At 52.7% G+C, this 23,397-nt stretch overlaps 1 pseudogene; it reads right to left on the bottom strand.

Moving 5' to 3' along the window:
- LOC108397053 (organic anion transporter 3-like) lies at window positions 1-22,132 on the bottom strand (annotated as a pseudogene).
- Window positions 22,133-23,397: the final 1,265 nt, after the last annotated feature.

Here is a 23,397-nt window from a genome sequence, read left to right as displayed (position 1 = left end):
TAAGATCTGGCCATTCTCACTGAGAAGGGGTCAAATCCAGAGACTGCTGATTGGTCAAAAGCCACAGAACCACATGCCATCAAAAGAGGAATGCCATCAAAACTTCTCTTTGTACAGATAAGGAAACCAAGGCCCAGAGCAGACAAGGGATTTGCTCATGATTACTCAGCAAGCAAATCTAGAACTCAGCCCTCTTGATTCCATTGCTCTTTCTACCATGCTGTCATCCCATGTTCCAGATTTTCTGAGACATTCAGATTTTGTATAATTTTATTCTGTTAAATGGGATTTCATGTGTGTGACTACATGTGATTTTGATTTTGATTATTTTGTGAGACTTTTCAAATAAATAATTTATAGATCAAAGAAAACACTTGCTCAGATCACATGCCCTAAGTGTGAGTTTGAAATGATTGACCTGGAGAGAAGTCTGGCCGACTCCAAGCACCTGCCAGACCCACGGCAACATTTGATCAGAGAACCAATTTGTGAGCTTTATGTCTCACAGCCTGGCCCTTGGGGTCAATGGATGGTGCAGAAATTAGAAATTCATCCAACGCCTGCCATTTAAAGGCTGAACATGAGGCCAGTCACCAGTGAGGTGGCGTAGCGTGAGGACTCTGCCCCAGAGAGGTGTTCCACCCTGGATGGCAACCACACAGCCAGCTGGAGGCCTAGGTCAGGGACAGAGAGACTGGAATAGGGAAAGCAGGAGGAGCTGGAGTTGCAGAGGAACCAGCAGAGATGGGGAGAGGATGGAATCCAGAATGAGGATTCGGGAATGGCAAGAGGGGGCAATACATCCTGCCCGGCATCCCAGTTCACCAGGGGTCCTGACCTTGTGACTGGGAGGTGCTTCCCTGGGGGTTTTCTCTTCCCTTCCTGTGTGTCTTTTCAGTAAACACCCTGAAACAGCACAGGAATGGTCATGGCCAGGACATCCTGGGAGCTGCCCTGAATTCTGGACAACTGAAGTATAGGAGTGGGGAGAGGGGGCTAGTTCCCCACTGAGTCCAATCCTTGCTCCTGGTGGAGACCCAGCCAAGCCAAGGGGAGGCACTGGTGGCCCCACTGTCGGCTGACCCTAAGCCAAGTGCAGTGGGGGTCATTGGGGATGGGATGAGGAGAGGTCAAATGCTGGGCATGTATGAAGGGCAGGGTAAGAGGTGGGGGTGCAGATCAGGAACTGAAAGAGGTGGAGTGAGGCTGTATTTCAGGGTGCAAACCTCACCGTAGAGGGTGTTCGAAACCAAAGCCATTGAGGTCCAAGTTTAGACTTCATTGCAATGGGAAGTCACCAAAAAGTTGAAGAAGGGATCCAGTATGATCTCTCTCATCCTCATTAAGCTCTCTCTCACATATCTGGATACAGATTTGAGAGTGATTAGCTCTGTGGCTGATAACTGAAGCCCTGGCGTGTATCTGAGTTGTATGATATGGTAGCCACGAGTTACTATCAAATGCATGAATTGAGTCTGAATTAAGATACGCTGTTAGGGTAAAATGCATACCAGATTTTGAAGATTTAGTTTGAATTAAAGGCTGGAAAACATGTCATTCATATTGAGTGTATGTTGAAATGATAATATATGGATATATTGGGTTAAATAAAAGATATTATGAAATTATTTTCACCCTTTGTGTGTGTGTGTGTGTGAAAACTATTCACTTATTAAAAACAAACTTCAGAGAAACATGCCTGCTAAAACATGGTTAATTTTAACAACAGGATGTCAGCAAAAAGTATGCCAAGGAAGCAAGAATATCAGTTACTAAGTAATATTATATTCACTTCGTCAATTATACCCCTGGTCATGTTGAAAATATAATGGTAACTCTAAGGACTTTAGACGTAGCCCTGGGCTGTATCATGATTTGCCTTTCATGTTTTATTGATTTCCAACTTCTAAAGTATAAGCCAAAAGTGTGATATTTATGATACAGAATCAAATGCATATCCAAGGAATATTTTCCCCCTTTTTAAACTTAAAAAATAAGCTACTATGAATTTTTAAATTGCATAAGTGGCGTGTGTGGTATTCCACTGGACAGTGCTGGTAGAGTGGTAGAGTGTCAGCGAACGAGGTCCTTGGAAAGAGTTCTGCGGAATGGTAGTGCTTATGAGATGAGAGAGGGAAGGAGCTACTTTGGAAACTGCTTGGTTACAAAGAACAGAAACCCTGGAGTTTAGCTTAAACAAAAGGAAGAATTTATTCAGAGATTTCAGAACATGAATAGAACCCAGGGTCGGAGAGCGCACCCAGGGTTGAGGGGGTCTGAGACCTGGCATTATAAAGAATCAATGCAAACAGTGTCACCAGCTCTTTTATCTTTATCTGTGCCCGTGATGTCTCCTCTTTCTTTTCTTTCTCTGCAACTCACTCTCTCTGCTGTTTGCATCTGGGTCAGCCCACCCTCACGCAAACTTGTCTTCCTAGGACAAATGACCCAGGGACAGACTAGAACCTCCATGACTCAAATTTCAGCCCAGGAGAGATCATGGGATTTATGGGGTCTGGACCAGGGGTGCTGTCTGGGCCCATCAGTCAAGACCAGAGGTGTAGGGTCTTGTGACTGTTCAGTTAGCAGGTTCTGGGGCTGTAGACCCTTGAGGAAGGGGTGACAGGCAGGACAGGCAAAGTGACCACTGTAGCATTTGGAGGAAACCCCAAAGGGCGCAGCCAGCCTATGGGAGGGCACTGCAAGCACAGGGCATCTCAGAAACCAAGGAAGGAGGGTGTGGTCAGTAGGACACAATCTGCTGAGAGGCAGGAAGGGAGGGCTAAGCGACCCAGCACAGGGGTGATGAGCGCTCTCCGTGAAAGCAGTTTCAGGGGAGGGGTGAGAGCGGGAGGGCAGTGTGGAGGTGATAAGGTTAGAGAGGGGAAGTAGGGGAGGCAGGCATTTTCTTTATGAAGTTTGGTTGTGAAGGGGAGACAGAAAGACAATGTGTTCCCCCTAGAGAGACACAGCATCCAGAGAGGGTTTATTTGTTTGGTTTTTGTTAAGATAGAAGAGGCTTGAGCTTATTTAACTGCTGATAGGAAGGAGCCAGGAGGAGAGAATGGGCAGAGATCCAAGGGGGAAAGTGGATGGCTGCAGGACTGGCCTTCCTGCTGTGGCTGGAGAGAATCTGGGAGCATGGCAGACGTCGACAGCGTTCAGCTGTGGCTGCCATTTTCTCTGTTTAATGGGAGACAAAGCTGTCTAGTGGGCATGGGGCTGGGACACGGATCAGAGGGTTCTAGGTGTTTCAGTGTAAAATCTTTGCTGTAGACATCTTTGCAGAAAGCACTTTGCCATATAACTAACTGGCCCCAAGGCAATTTTGCCATAAAAGATAAAATAATGAAAAACAAAAGAGCATTTGAAAATCCATCAACATCATCCACCACATCAACAAAAAGGACAAGAACCATAGATGCTGAAAAAGCATTTGACAAAATTCAACATCCATTCATGATAAAAACTTTCAACAAAATGGGTATAGAGGGCAGGCAAGTACCTCAACACAATACAGGCCATATATGACAAACCCACAGCCAACATCATACTTAACAGGGAGAAGCTGAAAGCTTTTCCTCTGAGATCGGGAACAAGACAAGGATGCCCACTCTCCCCACTGTTATTCAACATAGTCCTGGAGGTCCTAGCCACGGCAATCAGACAAAACAAAGAAATACAAGGCATCCAGATTGGTAAAGAAGTCAAACTGCCCCTGTTTGCAGATGACATGATATTGTACATAAAAAACCCTAAAGACTCCACTCCAAAACTACTGGAACTAATATCAGAATTCAGCAAAGTTGCAGGATACAAAATTAATACACAGAAATCTGTGGCTTTCCTATACACTAACAATGAGCCAATAGAAAGAGAAATCAGGAAAACAATTCCATTCACAATTGCATCAAAAAGAATAAAATACCTAGGAATAAACCTAACCAAGGAAGTGAAAGACTTATACCCTGAAAACTACAAGATACTCTTAGGAGAAATCAAAGAGGTCACTAACAAATGGAAACTCATCCCATGCTCCTGGCTAGGAAGAATTAATATTGTCAAAATGGCCATCCTGCCCAAAGCAATCTACAGATTTGATGCAATCCCTATCAAATTACCAACAGCATTCTTCAATGAACTGAAGCAAATAGTTCTAAAATTCATATGGAACCACAAAAGATCCCGAATAGCCAAGCAATCCTGAGAAGAAGGAATAAAGCAGGGGGGAATCTCACTTCCCAACTTCAAGCTCTACTACAAAGCCACAGTAAATCAAGACAATTTGGTACTGGCACAAGAACAGACCCACAGACCAGTGGAACAGAATAGAGACTCCAGATATTAACCCAAACATATATGGTCAATTAATATATGATAAAGGAGCCATGGATATACAATGGGGAAATGAGAGCCTCTTCAGCAGCTCGTGTTGGCAAAACTGGACAGCTACATGTAAGAGAATGAAACTGGATCACTGTCTAACCCCATACACAAAAGTAAATTCAAAATGGATCAAAGAGCTGAATGTAAGTCATGAAACCATAAACTCTTAGAAAAAAACATAGGCAAAAATCTCTTGGACATAAACATGAGTAACTTCTTCATGAACATATCTCCCCGGGCAAGGGAAACAAAAGCAAAAATGAACAAGTGGGACTATATCAAGTTGGAAAGCTTCTGTACAGCAAAGGACACCATCAATAGAACAAAAAGACATCCTACAATATGGGTTCATAAATGACATATCCGATAAAGGGTTGACATCCAAAATATATAAAGAGCTCACGCACCTCAACCAACAAAAGCAAAAATGGGCAGAGGAGCTGAACAGACAGTTCTCCAAAGAAGAAATTCAGATGGCCAACAGGCACATGAAAAGATGCTCCACATCGCTAACCATCAGAGAAATGCAAATTAAAACCACAATGAGATATCACCTCACCCCAGTTAGGATGGCCACCATCCAAAAGACAAGCAAGTGTTGGCTAGGATGTGGAGAAAGGGGGACCCTCCTACACTGCTGGTGGGAATGTAAATTAGTTCAACCACTGTGGAAAGCAGTATGGAGGTTCCTCAAAAAACTCAAAATAGAAATACATTTGACCCAGGAATTCCACTTCTAGGAATTTACCCTAAGAATACAGTAGCCCAGTTTGAAAAAGACAGATGCACCCCTATGTTTATTGCAGCACTATTTACAATAGCCAAGAAATGGAAGCAACCTAAGTGTCTATCAGTAGGTGAATGGATAAAGAAGATGTGGTATATATACACAATGGAATATTATTCAGCCATAAGAAGAGGCCAAATCCTACCATTTGCAGCAACATGGATAGAGCTAGAGGGTATTATGCTCAGTGAAATAAGCCAGGCAGAGAAACACAAATATCAAATGATTTCACTCATCTGTGGAGTATAAAAACAAAGAAAAAAACTGAAGGAACAAAACAGCAGCAGACTCACAGAACCCAAGAATGGACTAACAGTTGCCAAAGGGAAAGGGACTGGGGAGGATGGGTGGGAAGGGAGGGACAAGGGGGAAAAAGGGGCATTACAATTAGCAGACATAAACTAGGGGTGGGGCACAGGGAGGGTTGTACCACACAGAGTAGACAAGTAGTGATTCTATAGCATCTTACTACGTTGATGGACAGTGACTGTAATGGGGTAGGAGGTGGGGACTTCATGATAGGGGGAGTCTAGTAACCACAATGTTGCTCATGTAGTTGTAGATTAATGATACTAAATTAAAAAACAAAAAAATAAATAAAGAAAAAAGAAAAGAGGAACATTAAAAAGGACATAATGAAACATGAGAAAAATCAATAAAGCTAATTATTAGTTTCTTCCTTCCTTCAGAGTGTTCCAGATACTAGGATGCCTATTTGTAACTGAGCTTTGTGGTGCATTGTGAAAGCCTCCTGCTACACGTTGTTCATTCTTGGCATATGATCACATGTCTGTTGATAGACAGTCCAAAGTTCTACGGAAATGTGGAAGAAATGCTAACGCTGCAAGGCCTTTCTAACTGAGCTTTGCTATTGTTGTATCTGATATGTAATCATTTTCTGGTTCAATATAGTGTGCAATCTGACTCTGTACTCTTTCATTTCACACTTCCAGTAAATTTTATCACTGTATTTGCTATCAAGTTGCCATAAAGAGTTGTTATCACCCACTATTTTGAGACTTCTCACGGTACAGACCATTATGAGGGCCAGCTATGATTTATGTAAGAATGTGAACTCTGCCAATGGAGAAATGAAACCAAACTGATAACCAGCTATTTTATCTTTTACAGCAAAATTGCCTTACAGCCAATTAATTATGCGGTAAAAATGTTTGTGGTGAAAATGCTTACAGTGAAAATACTAGACACAAGATCAAAGACTGAGGCAAGGGAGGAGGGGGATCAGGGCTGGGGAAACCCAGCTTCTGTCTGTAGCCACCCTGGGTTTGTTCTGTCATCTGTTCACAAACACGCTGGACATGTAGATATGTATGTGGTATGTCCTAGCACAGGACTTGCTATGGTCTGCATTGTGCCCTTGCCCAAATTCATATGTGGAAGCCCTAACTTCCAGTGTGACGGCATTTAAAGATGGGGCATTTGGGGGGTGATCAGGGTCAGAGGAGGTCGTGAGGGTGGGCCCTCATGCTGGGATCAGCGCCCTTACAAGGAGATACCATGTCTCCCTCTGCCATGTGAGGGCACACGCAGGGAGAAGGCAGCTGTCTGCAACCAGGACGGGGCCCCCAGCAAGCACTGAGGTGGCCGGCATCTAGGATTTCCTAGCCTCCAGAACTGTGAGGAGCGAGTCGTTGACTAAGTGATCTAGTCTGTGGCATGTTGTTCTAGCGGCCCAAGCGGACTGTTACAGGCTTGGTGTACACACACCTCGGCCTGCTCATGTTCACATCAGCCTTGTCTGCATGTGCCTGTACCCGCACGTACATGCACGTGTGGACAGATGGATGTGCAGCTCACGTGTCCGCCCGGGGGCCTCCCCCTTCCCCACCCCTATGCCGAGCAGCAGGGCCTGAGCTCTCCGTTGTGCTCATTGAGGCCTCCCATTGAAGAGAGGGCTGGGGAGCAAAAGTGGAGGCTGTCTTTGTTAGGATTGATCCCAGGGGACCTTAGGGGAACTGGGCTGGAACAATGGGGGGCAGTGGCCAGTGGGGAAGGGCTGGACAGAAGAATGGCTGGGCCTGGGCTACAGGGCGGATGTGGGCAAGGGGAGGGGTGTGGGTGAAGGCTGAACCTTTGAACTGGCCAGGACTGGGGGCTCTGGTCGGCATGGAGATGCCTTTAGCAAGCACTCCAAAGATTTTGGGGGGTAAGGACCTTCCCAGGACCTCCTAAGGGGTCTGAGGAGCCCAGAGGCAGGCAAGCAGGGACCTGGCCGGGACTGACCTCTGGAGGGTGGGAAAATGGGGCTCTGCTGTCCTCGGCTGGGGCCCACGCCTGGTCCTACGGGATGTTTCTCCTGCTTCTGGTTCTTCCTTCAGCTCCTTTGCCCACAGGGACCTAGGGCAAGACAGCTCAGGACAAGCTGGGGCCCAGACCTGCTTCCCCAGGGAGGAGTACCGGCGGGGCCAGAGCCACTGACCAGGTTTCCATGTCCTCTATAGTCTCTGGCGTTGGCTGATTGAGGGTCTCAGGCAGGAAGAGGGTGGCACTTCCTCCCAAGAGGGCGATGGTCCCAAAGATGGTGTTGGGGACGCGGGGCTGCCACTTGCCTGTGATCTTCACCAGCGGGTCTGTCAGGCTCCCACGCGGGTCCACGCAGTGCTTATGCCCATACCTGTTTGTCTGGGAAAGTTCAGAGCAGGGATTGGCAGCCTGAGTGGGGGATTCTTGAAAGACAGCTCTGAGACCCCTGGGCAGGGGGCAGGAAGATGCCACAGCCCACCTGACCCTGTATCTTTTGGCTGGGCTGGTGCCAGGCCCAGCACCTCTTAGATAACAGTGGGAGGCATGGGTAGATGCAAGAGGCAGCTGAAGCAGCCTGGGGCAGCGGGGAGGGCGCTGGCATCCCTTCCCCAGCACAGCCAGTGCTGCCCTCAGGGTCTGCATGTCCGTAGGAGGAAAGAAATGCGGTGCCTCTTGTGGCTTGAAGGCACCTGAATGTTCTCACTTCTCAGCAGAGCTCATTCCCTTTGCTTTGGGCTGCTGGAGAGCTCAGACCCTTCCTTAAAGCTGAGCGATAGCCCCTCTGCTCTTCCTAGGGCTTTGCAGATGTGTGTCCTGCTGCATTTGTGTTTTTTCTGGCTCTGGCTCCCTATTCCCATTTACATTGTGTGGTATATGTTCTTGTCCTAAAATACCTCAAACTGCTTTGGAAGGATGTAGGGGTATCCACCCACAAACATCTGTATAAAAGAAACGTGACTTTTGCAAATTCAGAGTGGAGTAGGTTGTGGGGCCTTCCTTAAGCACTGGGCTCTGTCATTTCCCCATCCCAGCTTGTCTTCTGCAGCAATGTCACCCAGCCAAGCCCAATCCCTGAGCAAGTCTTCACACTGTCCAGGCCCCACCATACTTTGCTCAGCCTGAGTCAGATCTGGAAAGGACCTTCAAGGTCATCTAGCCCAACTAAGCTATTTTCTAGATGAGATGGTTGAGTCCCAGAGAACGTAGGGACCTATTCAGAGTAACACAGTGAACCGGAGACCGGATCAGCAGAACTGGAGACTTGACATCCCACCTCCCAGCCCGTGAGTCCCGTGGACATGCTGGCCTGCATGGATCAGGCCCTGTCAGAGGGTGCTGGGCTAGCCCCAGTTTCTCACCCAAGGGCACAAAGATGAGAGCCAGGATGGACCCTCCTGCCACGAGTAGAGCAGCGGCCTGGGTAATGCGCCAGTCCAGATGGTAGTGAACTTGGCCTGGATATCCACCTCACCAAAGATGGGCTGGAGGAAATTGATGTTGACTCCAAATTCTTCCACACTCATAGCCAAATTATAGTAGGCAAAATTGGTGGAAAATCTGAAGAACAGAGAGGGATTGATTAGCACCTGCAGTCAGGCTGGGGCCTCTCCGCGTACTGGTCATTGGGTCAGCAGCATGACGAACAGTTTCATTTCTTGGCCCAACTGTAATGATTGGTAGGGGTTGCCTGTGTACTAATTTGAGGTCTCGAGAATGCGTCTGGGCTCAGTGAGAAGGTGCTGTGGTTGATTGCTTATGCCTGACCTGGGCATGGCCTAGGCTGTGGTGGCAAAGATGCCACATAAATGACTCCAGAGAAAATCAGGCCTGGAGGTACTCTCAGAGACCCAATGAGGAGTGAATGATCTCTCTTTGCTGGGTAATAGTTCAGCACCCAGCATGGGGGAGGTGAGAGTCAAGCTGCCCACATGGGTCAGATGCCACCCCTTTGCCTCTCAGAATTCCTCTTTTGAAGAGTTCCTGGATGAACTGATTAGGGATGGCCTCCTGCCCTGTTCACGTGGGGATGGCCAGCACAGAGCAGGGCCTCAGAACCAGGTCGCAGAGAGGACTTTGAAGGAGCTGCAGAACGTCAGACATTAGAAAACATGCCAGAGAAACATGAGGTCTGTCTTCAAGTCTGAAGGCCTGATGACCAGCCTTGCTTTGTGGGGTTCTAGAGGGTAGAGATGGACAGTGGGGGGCAGTGACAGAGAGGTCCAACATGGGCAAACTGCCGTGGTAGGGATGTGAGCTGGGGAAGGGCTCTGGAACACCTGCCCTGTGGGTGGAGTGGATGTGACCCCAGAGGGATGCAGACCTGGTAGTCTGGACCTGGGTGTGAGGCAGGACGCAGGGGGTTCTGGGACTGGGGCTGGGCTGGGCCGGCCCGGGAGAGGGGAGGTGGCCTCCTGCAGGTGCCCTTAGCCTTGTTTTCAGGTGAGCCCACTGGAGGCTTCGTTCATGCCCCCCGTCTGGGGTGTGAGCAGGTGGTGTGCTGGGGTACCAGGCTGGGGCAAGACAGAAGGTCACAAGGCACAGGATGGGCGTCCAGAACAGGTCAGTGATGCTGTGATTGGTCTTGGCCAAGGAGATCTCCTTCTGCAGGTTGAGTGTGAGCTCCTTGGGGCAGAGGAAAGGGAAGGCGCCATTACTGACCAGCAGGAGGGCAGGAGGAAGATGAGAAGGAGGTGCAGGCCTGGTGCCTCTAGAGTAGATGGCTTAGGGCATCATGTTGGCTTGTGAGCAGGGGAAACAGGGGCAAGAGGAGGGCACAGCCCAAGAGCGGAGCCCAGATTCCTGCACCAGACGGTGATCCCTGTCGGCCCCTCCCTCTAACGCGAGCGTCTCTCCCTCCTCCTTGCCATTGGAGACAACTGCCTGCTGGTGGGTCTTCGGGGCCGTCAAGGACTCCCCACCACCTAGCGTGCAGCCTCTGGTATCCATCTGGGGACCAGAATCACGTCACAGCGGCTCCCCCCACACCTGAAGCACTTTTTAAAAAAATAAACCCTCAAGATCTTTATTTTAATCCTAGAATGTTAAAAGAAAAAAATGTTCATATAATCTATTCCATCTTATCCTACAAGTATGTCCTTCCTTCAATTTCAATACTAAAAAAAACTTTTATGGAGAAATGCTGATAGAGAATAGCTGTTTTAATACTTGACATTAAAGTAGAAAGTTGAAAGTCTTATCATAGTCTTAATTTTTTTGACATTTTACTGGTCTGTGAAATCCAAACGTCTGGGAATGTGAATAGTCAAATCTCTCATTTTATAGGAGCTTCACATGCAAAGTCATCTTCTCATGGCTCAAGGACCTGTGTAGATGAATAAGGGAAAGGGGGTTACTCCATCCCCAAGTACTTTGAGCATGCTGGATGGACAGGGTCTGGGTCACTGCTTATATCTTTGACTACTTTATTCCAAAGAACCAGTATTCCCTGCCTGCCTTGGGATTCCAACATGGATAGATTCAGAGTTTGTCCTATTTTAAATTTATTTTCACTGCCTGCTTTGTTAGAATTTCATACATTCAGGATGAAATGATACAGTGATGACATGCTTCAGTCCTCAGTTCTTCTCTGTCTCAGACAATAGGAAGAAAACATAGCCCATCTGTCTGGACGTCCACCTTGATGGTGCACCTTCCAATGGCCCGCACAGTTTGGCGAACAAAGTCAACATCCACCTCCGTGGCATAGTCCTTCAGTTCTGCTAGAACCTGAGCAATGTTGGCTTGGGATGCCATACAAATCATTATGTCCAATTTCTCTAGTTTAACATAGATAGGGTCATTGTATTTCATAAAGAAGACTTTGATTTCCTGCTTCAAGATTCAGGCTGCACCATATTGTAGTAGTCAGAATCTTTAGGTAACAACTCTACAAATTTCATTAGGACTTTTACTGCTGAAAGCACCACCACTGAGTTGCCATGAGATAGTCGGGGAGTTAGCTGCTCACAGATGCTCTGAGCCTCCTGGTCATCTTTAGGGTTGTAATACACAGGCAGTCCAGGATGAAAATCTGGCCCCATTTGCTGCACTCACTCAGGGCTGTCAGAAGCTTATTAATGTTCTGTGGTTCAGATCAGTAAGTTGCTCTTTGGGTGAGATTCACTGATGTCAGGTAACGCTGCTACAGCGTTAGCCACCACCTCCGAAGCTATCCCAGACGAGCCCCCAAAGATGATGCCGGGGGTTCTTGTTTGTGGAGCCGAAGAATGAACTTAGCAAACACCCAAGGGTAGGAGAGCCAGGGAGAGGCTTTTACTGGAGAGATACACTGAGAGGACAGAGCTCCTGGCTTGCACCAGGAGGGGACAAGACAGCCCCTGAAGCACTTTTTGACAGGCAAGAAGAACATCAGCTTCCAGGGCTAAGGGTTGGGAGGCCCAGAAACCCCAGCTGCCGTACTGCAGATTTCCTGGAATTCAAACTTGGCATGGCTTTGCACCTCGGCTGCCTGCAGCTGGCACAAACTCCAGCATTCTCTTCTTTCCCTCCCAGAAGAGCCTTTCCCCCGCCCCCCCCACCTGGGCTGCTTGTTATCATTGGGTGTCTTCCTTAGCTAGGAGCCTTGGGCCCTTGGCCAAGGCAGGTGGGGCCTGGGGAAGGGACAGTGTGTTCTAGGTGGGACAGCTGGAGAGTCCTGCATGCCCACCCTGGCCTTCCTTGGGCTGCGTTCCAGGGGCAGCCTAGGGAGGGGGCTAAGGTTAAGGTCTGAAGACTCTTGGATTCTCCCTGAGAAGGACCGACTCCGCTAGTTGGGGTGGGGGTGGGGCCCGGGCAGCACAGGGTCTTGGGATTGTTAAGTGGGCAGCCGACCTCACTCTCCCCAGCGCCGGGCTGTACTTTTGGGATCTGTTCGCCCTGAGCAGTCCCTGAGGGTCCCTGGGCAGAGAGGAGCGGAGGAGGCAGAGGGCTGGGGAAGGGGAGCCAGGTTTCAGGCTGGCCGAGGTGCGGTGAGCTCCCTCTGTGGCCGCACGGGCTCTAGCGAGGCCCCCGGGGAGTGGACCCATTAGCTCAGCAGATCATGGAGGCCTCCTGGGACCACTGCCAGCCCCACTCCTGGCCTGGTGGTCCTGTTTCTGCCCTGACATTCTTCCCAGCTTGCTGCGCCGAGATTATCCGTGGCTTCCTCCCAGACACCCCAGGCAGGGCCTGGCCTTCCTTCTCCTCCCCCTGAGAATGAGAGTGACAGTGGCTTCCAGTCAGTGAGCCCTTCTGTGGATCAGGCACGTGTCACTCTGGGTGGCAGGCATTATTATCCCCATTTTGGCTAGAAACTTCTTGAGGCTCAGAGTGGGTGAGGCTTGTCTCAAGTCATAAAATGAAGGGGCCTGAGCTCTTGACTGACCTGCTAACCATCCATCCACCTTTACTTTGTCCCCAGACTCTGTGCTCCATCTCTGTTCCATCCTGGGCTGCATTCCATGGCTCTACCCTGGACCCTCTGACCATATCTCTCACTGCAAAATGGCCCGCCCCCTTTAGGCGCTCCTATTCTGATTTCAAATAGAGGTCCCATTCCTGTTCTCGGTCCTTCTGTGTACACCGGGCATTACTCCACTGCTCTGAGCCTATTTCCTCATCTGTACAAGAATAATAATGCTTCTTCGCACAGAAATGGCATTTGGATCATGGAAGTCGATGCCCTGCGTGTAGTGATTGGTCAAAAGACTTCGTTTATTTTCCTGAGCTCATTCATTATTTCCTCTTTTTTGGCTCCAACTACCTTCTGGAGATTCCTTTTCTGTCTTCAATGTATCCTCAGGTTTGACGCGCTGATAATGAGCTCTTGAACCACTTTGGGGTCTCTGACCTGGACGCCCTGACTGCCCCAGGGTCTCAGGTTTGAGCCTTCCTTTCTTTATACCCCTTTGGTGGCTTTTTCCCCAGTAGGACTTGATCCATAAGTCCCCAAACTCTGGCTTTTTCCTTCAAAATGCCCCTCAGACTTGACCCCCAGGCTCCTCCTGCCCACACAGTCACCTCCTTTTTTTCTCTTGTCCCCACCCACCCGGGTCTGTCCTTCTGAGCTGTTACATCACAAACAAGCGTGGTCAGGCCTTTCCCCACAGGCACCTTCAGAGGTGTTCTCTGTCCTGCCACACGGAGCCAGGGCCGCCCTGGGCTTCCATGCTCTCCGTGGCCCGACCCCATCCCATGCATCTCACCGCACCCCGCTTGTCCACTGCAGGCAGCCCCTGGGAACCCCCAGACAGCCTCTCCCCCTGCAGCATGCCTCTGTGTATACCACTCCGCCTCCCTGGAAGGCCCTTCCTGACTCCTGCCTGGTCGGGCATAGGTCCTCCATTGGGCCCCAGGGCGCCTACGGAGGGAGGTCAAGAGGAGAGGGAGGGCCACGTGCCAGGACAGAAAGAAGAAGGCGAAGAAGGGAAGGGATGTGGGTGACTGTGGCCAGTGGCACTGGGGGACGGCATAGGCCGGATGAATTGGCCAGAGATGCAGAAGCAAGCAGTTATAGTCGGCGTGATGGCCCGCACCTAGGTAGACGTCCCCTTGGCACCTGTGGAGGAGCCCAGGGACCAGATTAGGGATCTGGTGGCCCTGGGCACCTCTCTATAAGGGGCACCAGCTCCTGCCTCCCACTGGATACTTGATCGGACTCTGATCCTAAGGGTTCATTGCCCCCATTACACAGATGCTGTGACTGAGGCTCAAGAAAGCAGAGCTCAAATCTAGATCTGCCTGACTCCCGGGCCACACTCCTGACTGCCTCTCCAGTGACAGATACCTTCCCTTGTTTTGCCCCAATTTCCTGCTCACTAAAATCGGGACAACAGTATTGCCCACCTGTGTGGGGACCAGATCGGCTCGCGTATCCAGCAGCGTGTGGCCCAGGGCAAGTGCTCGGCGCTGACAGCTGCTGCTGTCATGTTTGTCGTGGTTATCTTCAGAGGGGGCCTCTGAGGTCCTCAGAGTGACAGCCCCTGGCCTGACCAAAGTCCCAGAGAGCCTGTGGTTGAGCTGGGCCCAGACCCCACTCTCTCGGCTTCAGGCTGGGCCTCCCCAAACTCCTGTCCCCCTGCCCCCTCCCACAGTGGCTCTCTCAGATTCTTGGTGCTCTGGAGCACGAGGGAGATGCTGCAGCCGCACAGGAGGCAGAGGACCGCAGAGCGGGGAGCGTGGGGCTGAAGGCTGCCCGGGGCCGCTGGCTGTCAGCAGCCAAGAGCTCCGGGTCTGGTGGGCTTTGGCTGGAAGGAGAGGAGGGGCTGGGTTAGCCACGGGGAGCCAGGTAAGGCAGTGACTCCACAGCCTGGGGGCAAAGGGCTGGCCCCAGCTCCACACAAAGAGCCAGTGGGCATGTAATTTCCTCTCCAGAGAGCCTTGCTGCTAATTGTGACTGTTTTTGACAAGTTTTCGATTACAGGTTTGAGTTAATGAGTGATCTCGTCCACCCCCAGCTGGGCTGCCCGAGCAGGGGTCAGAGGACCAGAGTCTCTAGGCAGCCCCTCTGCTCCGCCCCACGGCCACACAGCCGCACAGGGGTCTGAAGGCCTCGAGGCTTTCCCCGGAGCTCTGGGGGCTGGAAGACCCAGGTTGCAGAGCTCTGGGGCAGGGAAAAGCCTGTGGCCAAGGAAGGGTCTAGGACTTGCCCAAGGCCACGCAGCAAGGACCATCTTCCGCCTCCCCCAGCTCTTGGCCTTTCAGGGGTGCATGGGTGGAACACCGCGTGGGCCTTCCATGGGTTATGCCTCCCCTTGGGAGGCCCTAGTCTTACCTGTCAGACAGGTTTTCCAGGATGAGGCCCCTAGTTACTATGTCCGCTGTGTAGACAGACTGGGTCATCTCCTTCGGTTTTCCCGGAGTCACACATCAAGTGCCACTGCGCAAAGGCAAGGCAGTGCCAGCCCAGCCCAGCCCAGCTCACCCACTCTCCTGGTTCTCCTAACTTACCCGAGCCTGGACTCCTACTCCAAAGCACCATCTCCCCTCGCAGCCTGGCCGGGGGCTCCTCGGGGCTGTCTGGGGCTCTTTGGGTCCCTGACCTGAGGTTGTGCAATGACTGCTTTCCTCTAGGGTGGGTGGCCGGTTCCATGGCTTACAAAGTCTACTGTGCCGTCACCGCCAGGCCTGTGCCCCGCCTCCTCCCTCAGCCCCTGCCAGCTTGCCCGCAGCCTGTGGCTCCCTGCTCTCCCCTCCCCACCTCACTCGTCCACAGCCAGTCCCTCTGTTGCGTCCTCGGGGACCTCATGCCCTCTCCTCCATGGGGCCATGGCTCTGTGGCTCCCACCTGCTCCCTCCTACATCCTCAGCCTCCCTCGCCCCCTCCTGACTCCTCCCCATCAGCATTTGCATGAGCTCAGATCTGAAGGGCTCTCTAAAACGCTCTCTCAAACGCATCTCAAATCGGATTCCTGTCTTGACTAAAGCACTCACTGGCCTGCTCTTCAGGTAAAGAGAGGCTCTATTAACGCAGATTTATGAAGCCCTTGCGCTCTGACCCCTGCCTGCCGGTCTGGACTGATCCCCTGGTAATCCCCAGCATGTACCCTTTGTCCAGCCACCCTGCATTACTTGTGTAATGAAGTGGGGAATTGTATTCACTAGAAATGCCTCACAAGAGTGGTTTGGAAGTAAAACAGTGTGGGAGGAGACCCACACATCCCGGGGAGCTCGTTCCACTTCCCCCAGCTGGAAGTGAGGGGCCTGGGGCGCGGGGTGGTGGTGTGAGGACTTCGGGTTCTCCTGCTGTCTCGGAGCGGAGAGGCCCAGCGTGGCGGCAAACCCCAGGCTCTCCTGGTGGAGAAGGAGTCTGCATGGCATGGCAGTGGGGTGCAGAGGGAAAAGGGCAGAGGAGGAAGAGAAGGGGGGTGAGAAGGAGTCCTGCAGTGGGTGTCTAGAAGTCACAAGACATGCAGCTCAAGATGGGCCAGAATTGTGGTAGAAGAGGCAGTCAAGTGGGCTGGTCTGATAACAGGTCCAAAAGGTGAAGGACAGGCTGAGTCCTGGAGCAACAGCAAGATGACAGGACCGGAGGCCCCTCGGCAGAGGCAGCAGGGGGCAGATGGAAGGTTAAGGCAGGCCATCCAGGATGGAGACCATGGTCAGCAAGACGGGGGCCCTGCTCTGTGTGTGTGTAGGACACACATGGTCTGTACCTCCCAGAGCAGCAATAAGGGTAACAGCCTTCCCTAGCTTTGGTGTCTTTAAGAATCAGGCTGGGCCTTGAGGAGAGTTGCTGCAGCCCCTGTGGGCTCTTAGAACCTACTGGTATCTGCCCTGGGCACAAGGGCTGGAGAAGATGAGCCAGGCACCTGGGGAGAATCAGAAGGACATGAGGCTCCAGGTCCGCCGCTTGGTACCTGCGTGATCCTGGGTCAGTCACCCTCCGTCTGACTCAGTCCCCTAGTCTGTAGTATGGGGCTAAGACTAGTAGTACCTGCTTCTGAGGATCTTAGATAGCAGAAGGAGTGAAAAGCACCCAGCCCTACACCTGGCCCACAATTGACGCTCAGTAGGTGGTAGCTGTTTGACTATTACTACCCTGTGCACTGCAAGGCCTGCGCTCATGGGGTGTGTGCTACAGTAGAAAGGGCCTACACTCTGGAACTATAACTCCCATAATGGGGCCGATGTCCACAGTGTCATGGAAGAAGGAATGCAAAGCACTAGCCCAGGACCCTGCACACAGTAGGTGCTCACTGAGCTAGTTTCTGTCGTGGGAGGCCCCAGGCCCCTCCTGCACACACGATTGGTGATGCTGTCACTGAGGCTCAGGCAGGGCCAGGAACAAGGCTGGGTGGGGCTGTCCGCTCCCTTGCCCAGGAGTCAGAGTGCAGATGAGGGAAGGAGAGACGATGGGAGGGGTGCCCAGCGCAGGGCTGAGGGCAAGCAAGTGAGGGTGCACAGCAGGGGTGGAGCCCAAGACAGGAGATGGACATGTGGTCTGGGCACTGGGCAGCATGGGGACAAGAAGGGGTGGAGGGAGGCCAGACACTCAGCAGGGGCATCTCCTCAGGGTGGAAACCTGCTCCCTGAGGATCCACTGGGCAGGCTGTCTGCTCCTCCAGCAGCTGACCTGGGACCTCCACAGACCCGTGTGGAGACATGACAGAAGGCTAAGGCCCAGAGAGGAATGGAGGGGCCTGAGAGAGAAGGGCCTACTCATCCAAGGCCAGACCCAGGCCTCCAAGGGCCACAAGGTTGCATTTGAGGACCCCCAGGCCCAGCCAGGCACCCACAGGACTGAGGTTCAGAGGCGCAGGGTCTGTGAGCTACAGCTCCTCTCAGGGAACCCAGAACCACAGTCCATGCTCCCCACGCTTCCCAGACTTCAAAGAAGTGCCTGTTTCCTCTTAATATCCTAGTAAAACCCCTAAAAAATTCCAACCTCGTCTCCGCTGAACTCCCCAAAGGAATGTGTGGTCACCTCTGCCAGGAAAGCTTAGGGGATCTGAAGGGGGAGGGCAACGTGCTCCTCTCTGGACCCTGTGCCCTGCTCACTCGCACTAGCCAGGCCCTCCCGCCCCGTGTCCTGGAGGGAAGGTCATTGTCTCATTCTATACTTGTTGCATTTTATGGATGAGGAACAGAGACTTGTAGGGTCATGGCTTCCTTGGTAAATGGTACAGTCAGCATGTGGACTCTGCTGCCTGACCCCGGCTCAGCATCCCAAACTGTTCATCGGCGAGTGGCCCCTGCCTCCACCAGCCAGGGTCACCTGGACTAAGCCGGTTGCCAGAGGCTGTGCCTTCCTTACTACCACCCTCCCACCAGCACATCTGAGCCCCGTGGCCACCCTGGAGACCTGCCCCCTGCTAAGGCCCAGCTGCTGTCCCACTTCTGCCACCACTGGGGACTGGCACTGATGCCACCCTGCCCCATGCAGACCCCTAGACAGGAAAATCACAGGGGTTGGATCTCATTGTGCTGGAACCTGTGCCTGGCTGGGTCTGGCCACTGACCCTTCCTGGGCTGGCAGGGACCCCTCCTCCGGGCTCTCGCAGCTGAGAGTTCAGGGAGCCAGGCCCAGCCCAGACGTGTCCCCGGGAGAAGCGCAGTCGCCTGTGGCCTGTGAGCTGCTGTGCTTTGTCGGCACACAGATTCAAATGGCCTCACTGCAGGAATGGTGACTGGGCACTTGGCTGGCACAGATGTGAGTTGATGCTTGACCCAGGGCAAGACCTATGTCGCTGCCCTTGGCCAGGCTCCCTGGGGCAGGAGGTGCATTCTGGAGGAGGAGCCACTTCCTAGTCATCAGCAGTGTCTGAGTCTCCCCTGCCAGGCTCTGAGGGGCCACGGCCTTGGGCAGTAATGAGCACCTGCTGTGCACCTAGCCCAGGATGACAATGACAGGTGGGCAAGAACTTCCCTCTGGCAGGAGCACTGCCAGTGGGGAGGCAGATCTGTGAACCACAGCCCCCTGGCACCGCAGCGTGCAGGGCCCTGTCACTGGTCCTGGGCTAGGACTTATTCAGTCTTCAGGAGCCAGGGGACCCTGCCTGCCCGGGTTTGACTCCCAACTCCACCACTTAAGAAATGCGGTGCCTTGGGCCAGTGACCTGGCCCTTGGTTTCCTCATCACTAAAAACAGGACAATAAAGGTGCTAACTCCAGGGAGCTGTGAGGATGAAATGAATGAGTCCAAGCCAAGTGCTCAGAGCCGTCTGGCTCGGGGTGCGCATGCACAATGGTCGTTTTACCTAACTGCACCCTCTGGGATTTTTGTTTTTTTCAGCTAGGTTCTGTGTCTTTGGAGGACACGGATGGTGGCTTCCACTCCTTCCTCTTGTCTTCCCAGGCACCAGGTGGACAGCGAGCCACCCACACATTTGGAAAGCCATGTACAGGTGCTGCGGCATCTTTGACTCCCTCCTGGCCCCCAATCCCCCATGTGCATTCAGTCCCCGAGCCCCGTGGACTCTGACCCCCTCACCAATCCGTTTTCTAGTCTGACTGCCCTTTCTATCTGTCATCTTTTTCCTGGATCCCTGTGGCATCACCTGCTAACGGGTTTCCCTGCTGCTGGACCCAGACTCTTCAGAAGCCCTGAGGTTGGAGTGACCATCGTTAGCAGGTGGTCTGAGCAGCCACTCTCCTGCTTAAGACCATTCAGTGGCTCGCTGTCGCCCTGGGGACAGGGGCCACACCTTTGCCTTAGCATCCAAGCCTGGCCCTCCTGCGGTCCTCTCCAGCCCCACGTTCAGTGGCCTCCACACCCCACTGAGCAGCCCTCCAGTCTTCCTCTGAATTTTGCTCCCTTCGTGCCTCCATGACTGTGCGTTTGACTCCACACACGCTGTTCCTTCCGCCCGGGGCGCTTTGCCCACTCAGCCTGCTGGCTTGCTCTCACCCCTGCCCATTCCGGCAGGCCCCCCTGGGTCCCTCTCCAGGCTGGCTAGATGCCCCTCCTCTGGGCTCCCCGAGCACTCAGAGTTTATAAGGCTCCTACCCATTCACTCCACATGTATTCATTTCACAGAGTGCCTCCTTGGGGCCAGGCACTATGCCAGCTGCTGGGGACATGGTGAAGCCGCTGAAAGTCCCCACCCCAGAAGCTCGCCCACCCCACCACCCTGCCGGTAGTCCTGGAGGGGTGGTCCGCCTCCTCACTCAGGGCTCTCTCGGAGAGCAGGGAGGGCTCCTGTGGCCTTCAGCTCCACACCCTCCATATTATGCATGGAGCTGTCAGTAAATGGTGCTTGGATACTGGATGCATTTCAGCCACTATGCTTGGTGCTGGGGGGAAAGGGCACATATGACAGGGAGGAAATCTAATCTCAGGGATGTGAGAGTCAGCAAGTATGATGGTCAGGGGCACAGCCCTGGGACCAGGTGTCTGTGTTTGGATCCTGAATCTGCCACTTCCTAAAAGGGCGGTGGGGGTGGGGGGCTGGGGGTGATCTTGACCATTCAGTGCTACAGCTACCCATCTGAAAAATGGGCTGGTAATACTAACTACCTTGCAGTGTTGACAAGGTTAAGAATGTTAATATTTATAAAATGCTACAAAAGTGCCTGGCACATAGTAAGCAAGCACTTTATATATAGATAGATAGTCATAATTAAATACAGTCATATAGATGCTGAACATGGATAATCCTGAGTTCAAATCTTACCTCTTGTCATGTCCTAGCAGGATGTAGTCCCGGGAAGGTCAAGGCCCAGGCTGAGCCTGAGTGTCCTCGTCTGTAAACTAGAGGTACTAATAATATTTCCCTGACTGAGATGCCCTCTCCTGGGATTCCAGGAGCCCATTCATTAGCATGCCCAGTGCAGGACTGGCACTGGATAAAGACTTTGGAATGCAGCTCTTCCAAGGAGGCAGAAGCAGGATTCTGCTCTCAAGGGCTCATGGTCCTGGAGGGGAAATGAAAACACTGGCCTCTGCTCGCTGCTCAGATGCCGCCTCCAGGAGGCCCCTCTAGAATCCTGAGTCTTCCCTCTTCTGAACTGCCATAAACACTTGTCCTCCGTGCCTCTAATGAGCTTTAGCTTTAAATTCGTTCTGAAACTGACAAGCTGTGTGGCACTAGGCCTTTACTTCCCTTCTCTGAATCTTAGGGTTTTTGACCCATCAGAGCAGATAAAATCACCTTCAACAGAATACCATGGTGGGAATCAAACTGTGGGAGACCATGTCTGCAAGGCACTAAAATGTGCCTGGCAGTTTGTAGATCCTCAGCAAATGCCAATCCCCATTTCCTCCTCTCCATCCTACCCTCGACCCCTGGCTGGCCTGACAGTTCATCCAAATCAGATTTCACCCTGTGATTCCTGGAGAGGGCAGGGGAAAGAATCAGGGAATAAACAAAGGGATGAATGAATAGGGGTGACCCCATGAATGAGCATGGGACGGGATGAGATGTTTTCTGGGTCTGCACAGGCATGTTTTAACCCGCCACCCTGTCCAGTCCCTGCCACACACCCTCCCACCTTGGGGCCTGTGCACCTGAAGGAATTTCCTCCTTCCCTCACTGCCTGGCTAACTCCTGCTGGACATTCTTATCTCAGCACCAGGGTCACTGTTTTAGGGAAGCTTCCTCTGATGCTCCCCCGTGCCATGCGCCCCACCAGCCCATGGACAGGCCAGAGTCTAAGGTCAGTCCTAAGTACTTAGAAGTTGTAATTTTACATTTCTTTGTGTGGTACTTTTGAGAGTTGACGTGACCCCCTTCAGGCTGTGGATCCCTTGGGGGCAGCATCTTTGTCTTCCCAGAGCAAAGCACTGCATCTGTCACAGAGTGGGTTGCTTATTGAAGAAATGCTCATGCGGAGTGTGAAGAACCAAACCTTTCAGCTGGCATGCATCTGCACCCAGGCCCCTCCCCCTGCCTGCCCAGCGCCCAGTCCTTGGGTCCTGGGGAGGCCAGGCCCCAGCCTGCAATCCTGCCCATGGACACAGCAGGGTGTGGCTGTGCACTGTAAGTGGGAGGGTTGCCTCTGGGCATACCGCAGGCAGAACGGACTCCCTGGTGCTGGTGTGGGCCCAGCTGTGCAGGCCCAGCTCAGTGGCCCCCTGGGTGTCGTTGGGCAGGCTGGCGTTGAGTGGATGTTGGAGCGCCCGGGCCCCTCAGAGGCCTTGGTGGGCGGCATAGTAGCTGTGAGGATCTGCAGCAGGTTGTGGGAGGCCATGGCAAATATGGGGAGGCCTAGGACCACGTGCAGGACCTAGAAGGGGCGCATGCTACCCACATGGTCTGTGATCTTGGGGAAGGTCATTATGCTGGCCGAGATGAACCAGAGCTGCAGGCGAGGCACCAGGCTGGGGGGAGGTGCGGTGCGTGGGTGTGTGGGTGGATGTGGGAGCATGAGCAGAGGCTGCGTCCAGGTGGATGTGCAAGTTCAAGTGTGTGGACAGTGTTTGTAACAGGTAAGGATGTGGGGCTCAGGTGTGTGTATCCACAGAGACACCAGGATGTACCCGACTGCACGTATAGAGGTGGGGCCGCTGGTGTGGTGTGTGTGCCCAGGTGTGTTTCCACAGGGGTGTCTACATGGTAGAGTTAGGCTGGAGTGTAAGGGCACAGCTGTGTGAGCACAGGTGTGTGGCTGGCTGTGTGTGTGTGTGTGTTTATTTGTGGGTGTGAGGATGTGCTGACCATCCAGGCTGGTCACACATGCTGCATGCATGGGGAAGGGCAGTCCACATAGTGGGACCAAGGGGCCCCATCTTGGATGTTGGTCACCTGGGATGGATGGCGGGGGTGGGTGAGGAGGTCGCTGGCCACCCCCGCTGCCTGCTGGGAATGTCCCTAAGCCCAGAGCCTCCTGTCCCCTGGGGCAGCAGAAGGGGCCCAGGTGGGTAGCAGAGGGCACAAGGACTTGACCAGGTGCAGTGAGGAAACATGGCCTGCTCTTGGGGGCTTCTCAGGGTCCCTGGGGGCCAGGGCTTGGGGGGTGCTCCAGCCTCCTCACCTGGTAGCTGGACCGGGCTCCCCGGTGGGGCTGGTGGTCAGTGTGGCTGAAGCCCCTGCTCTGCCCCGGGCCTGGCACTGCTGTAGCTGGGCAGTTCAGCTCCAACAAACTGTTTGTGGCTTTCCTAGGTTGAGGGGTGGGGGGCTTATATAAGGCATAAGCTGTTTTCTGGGTTTGACTTTCTTTTGAGGACTAATGGCACCATCAGGGACTGCTGACCCACCAAACTCAGCTTCCCTCGAAGGGCCACCTTACCAAAGGCAGGGCTGAGCCTGGCAGGCTGCTGGCTGGGCAGTCGGACAGGTGGTCTGGCAGGCCCACCTGGGAGAGAGCCAGTCTGAGCCCTGAGGGCCCAGGGTCCTGTCTGTGCTGGTATTCTGGAGACTTGGAGCCGAGGATAGCCAATGAGAGGTGCCCCTGCCTGTGGGCAGAAGACATTTCCCAGGACACCAAGCTCCCCTGCCTGGTGTCACCTAGCCTGGCCTTGGGCACCATCCCTGCCTGCTTTTAGCTCTCTGGCTCTGCCTCCAGGGACCCCGGGGAGCTGCCCCATCCACCTGCTCTGGACG

The sequence above is a fragment of the Manis javanica genome, chromosome 11 (genome assembly GCF_040802235.1).
Source record: "Manis javanica isolate MJ-LG chromosome 11, MJ_LKY, whole genome shotgun sequence".
NCBI lineage: Eukaryota > Metazoa > Chordata > Mammalia > Pholidota > Manidae > Manis > Manis javanica.
Note: the sequence above shows the minus strand (reverse complement) of the source record. Positions and strands in the feature narration are given on the sequence as shown.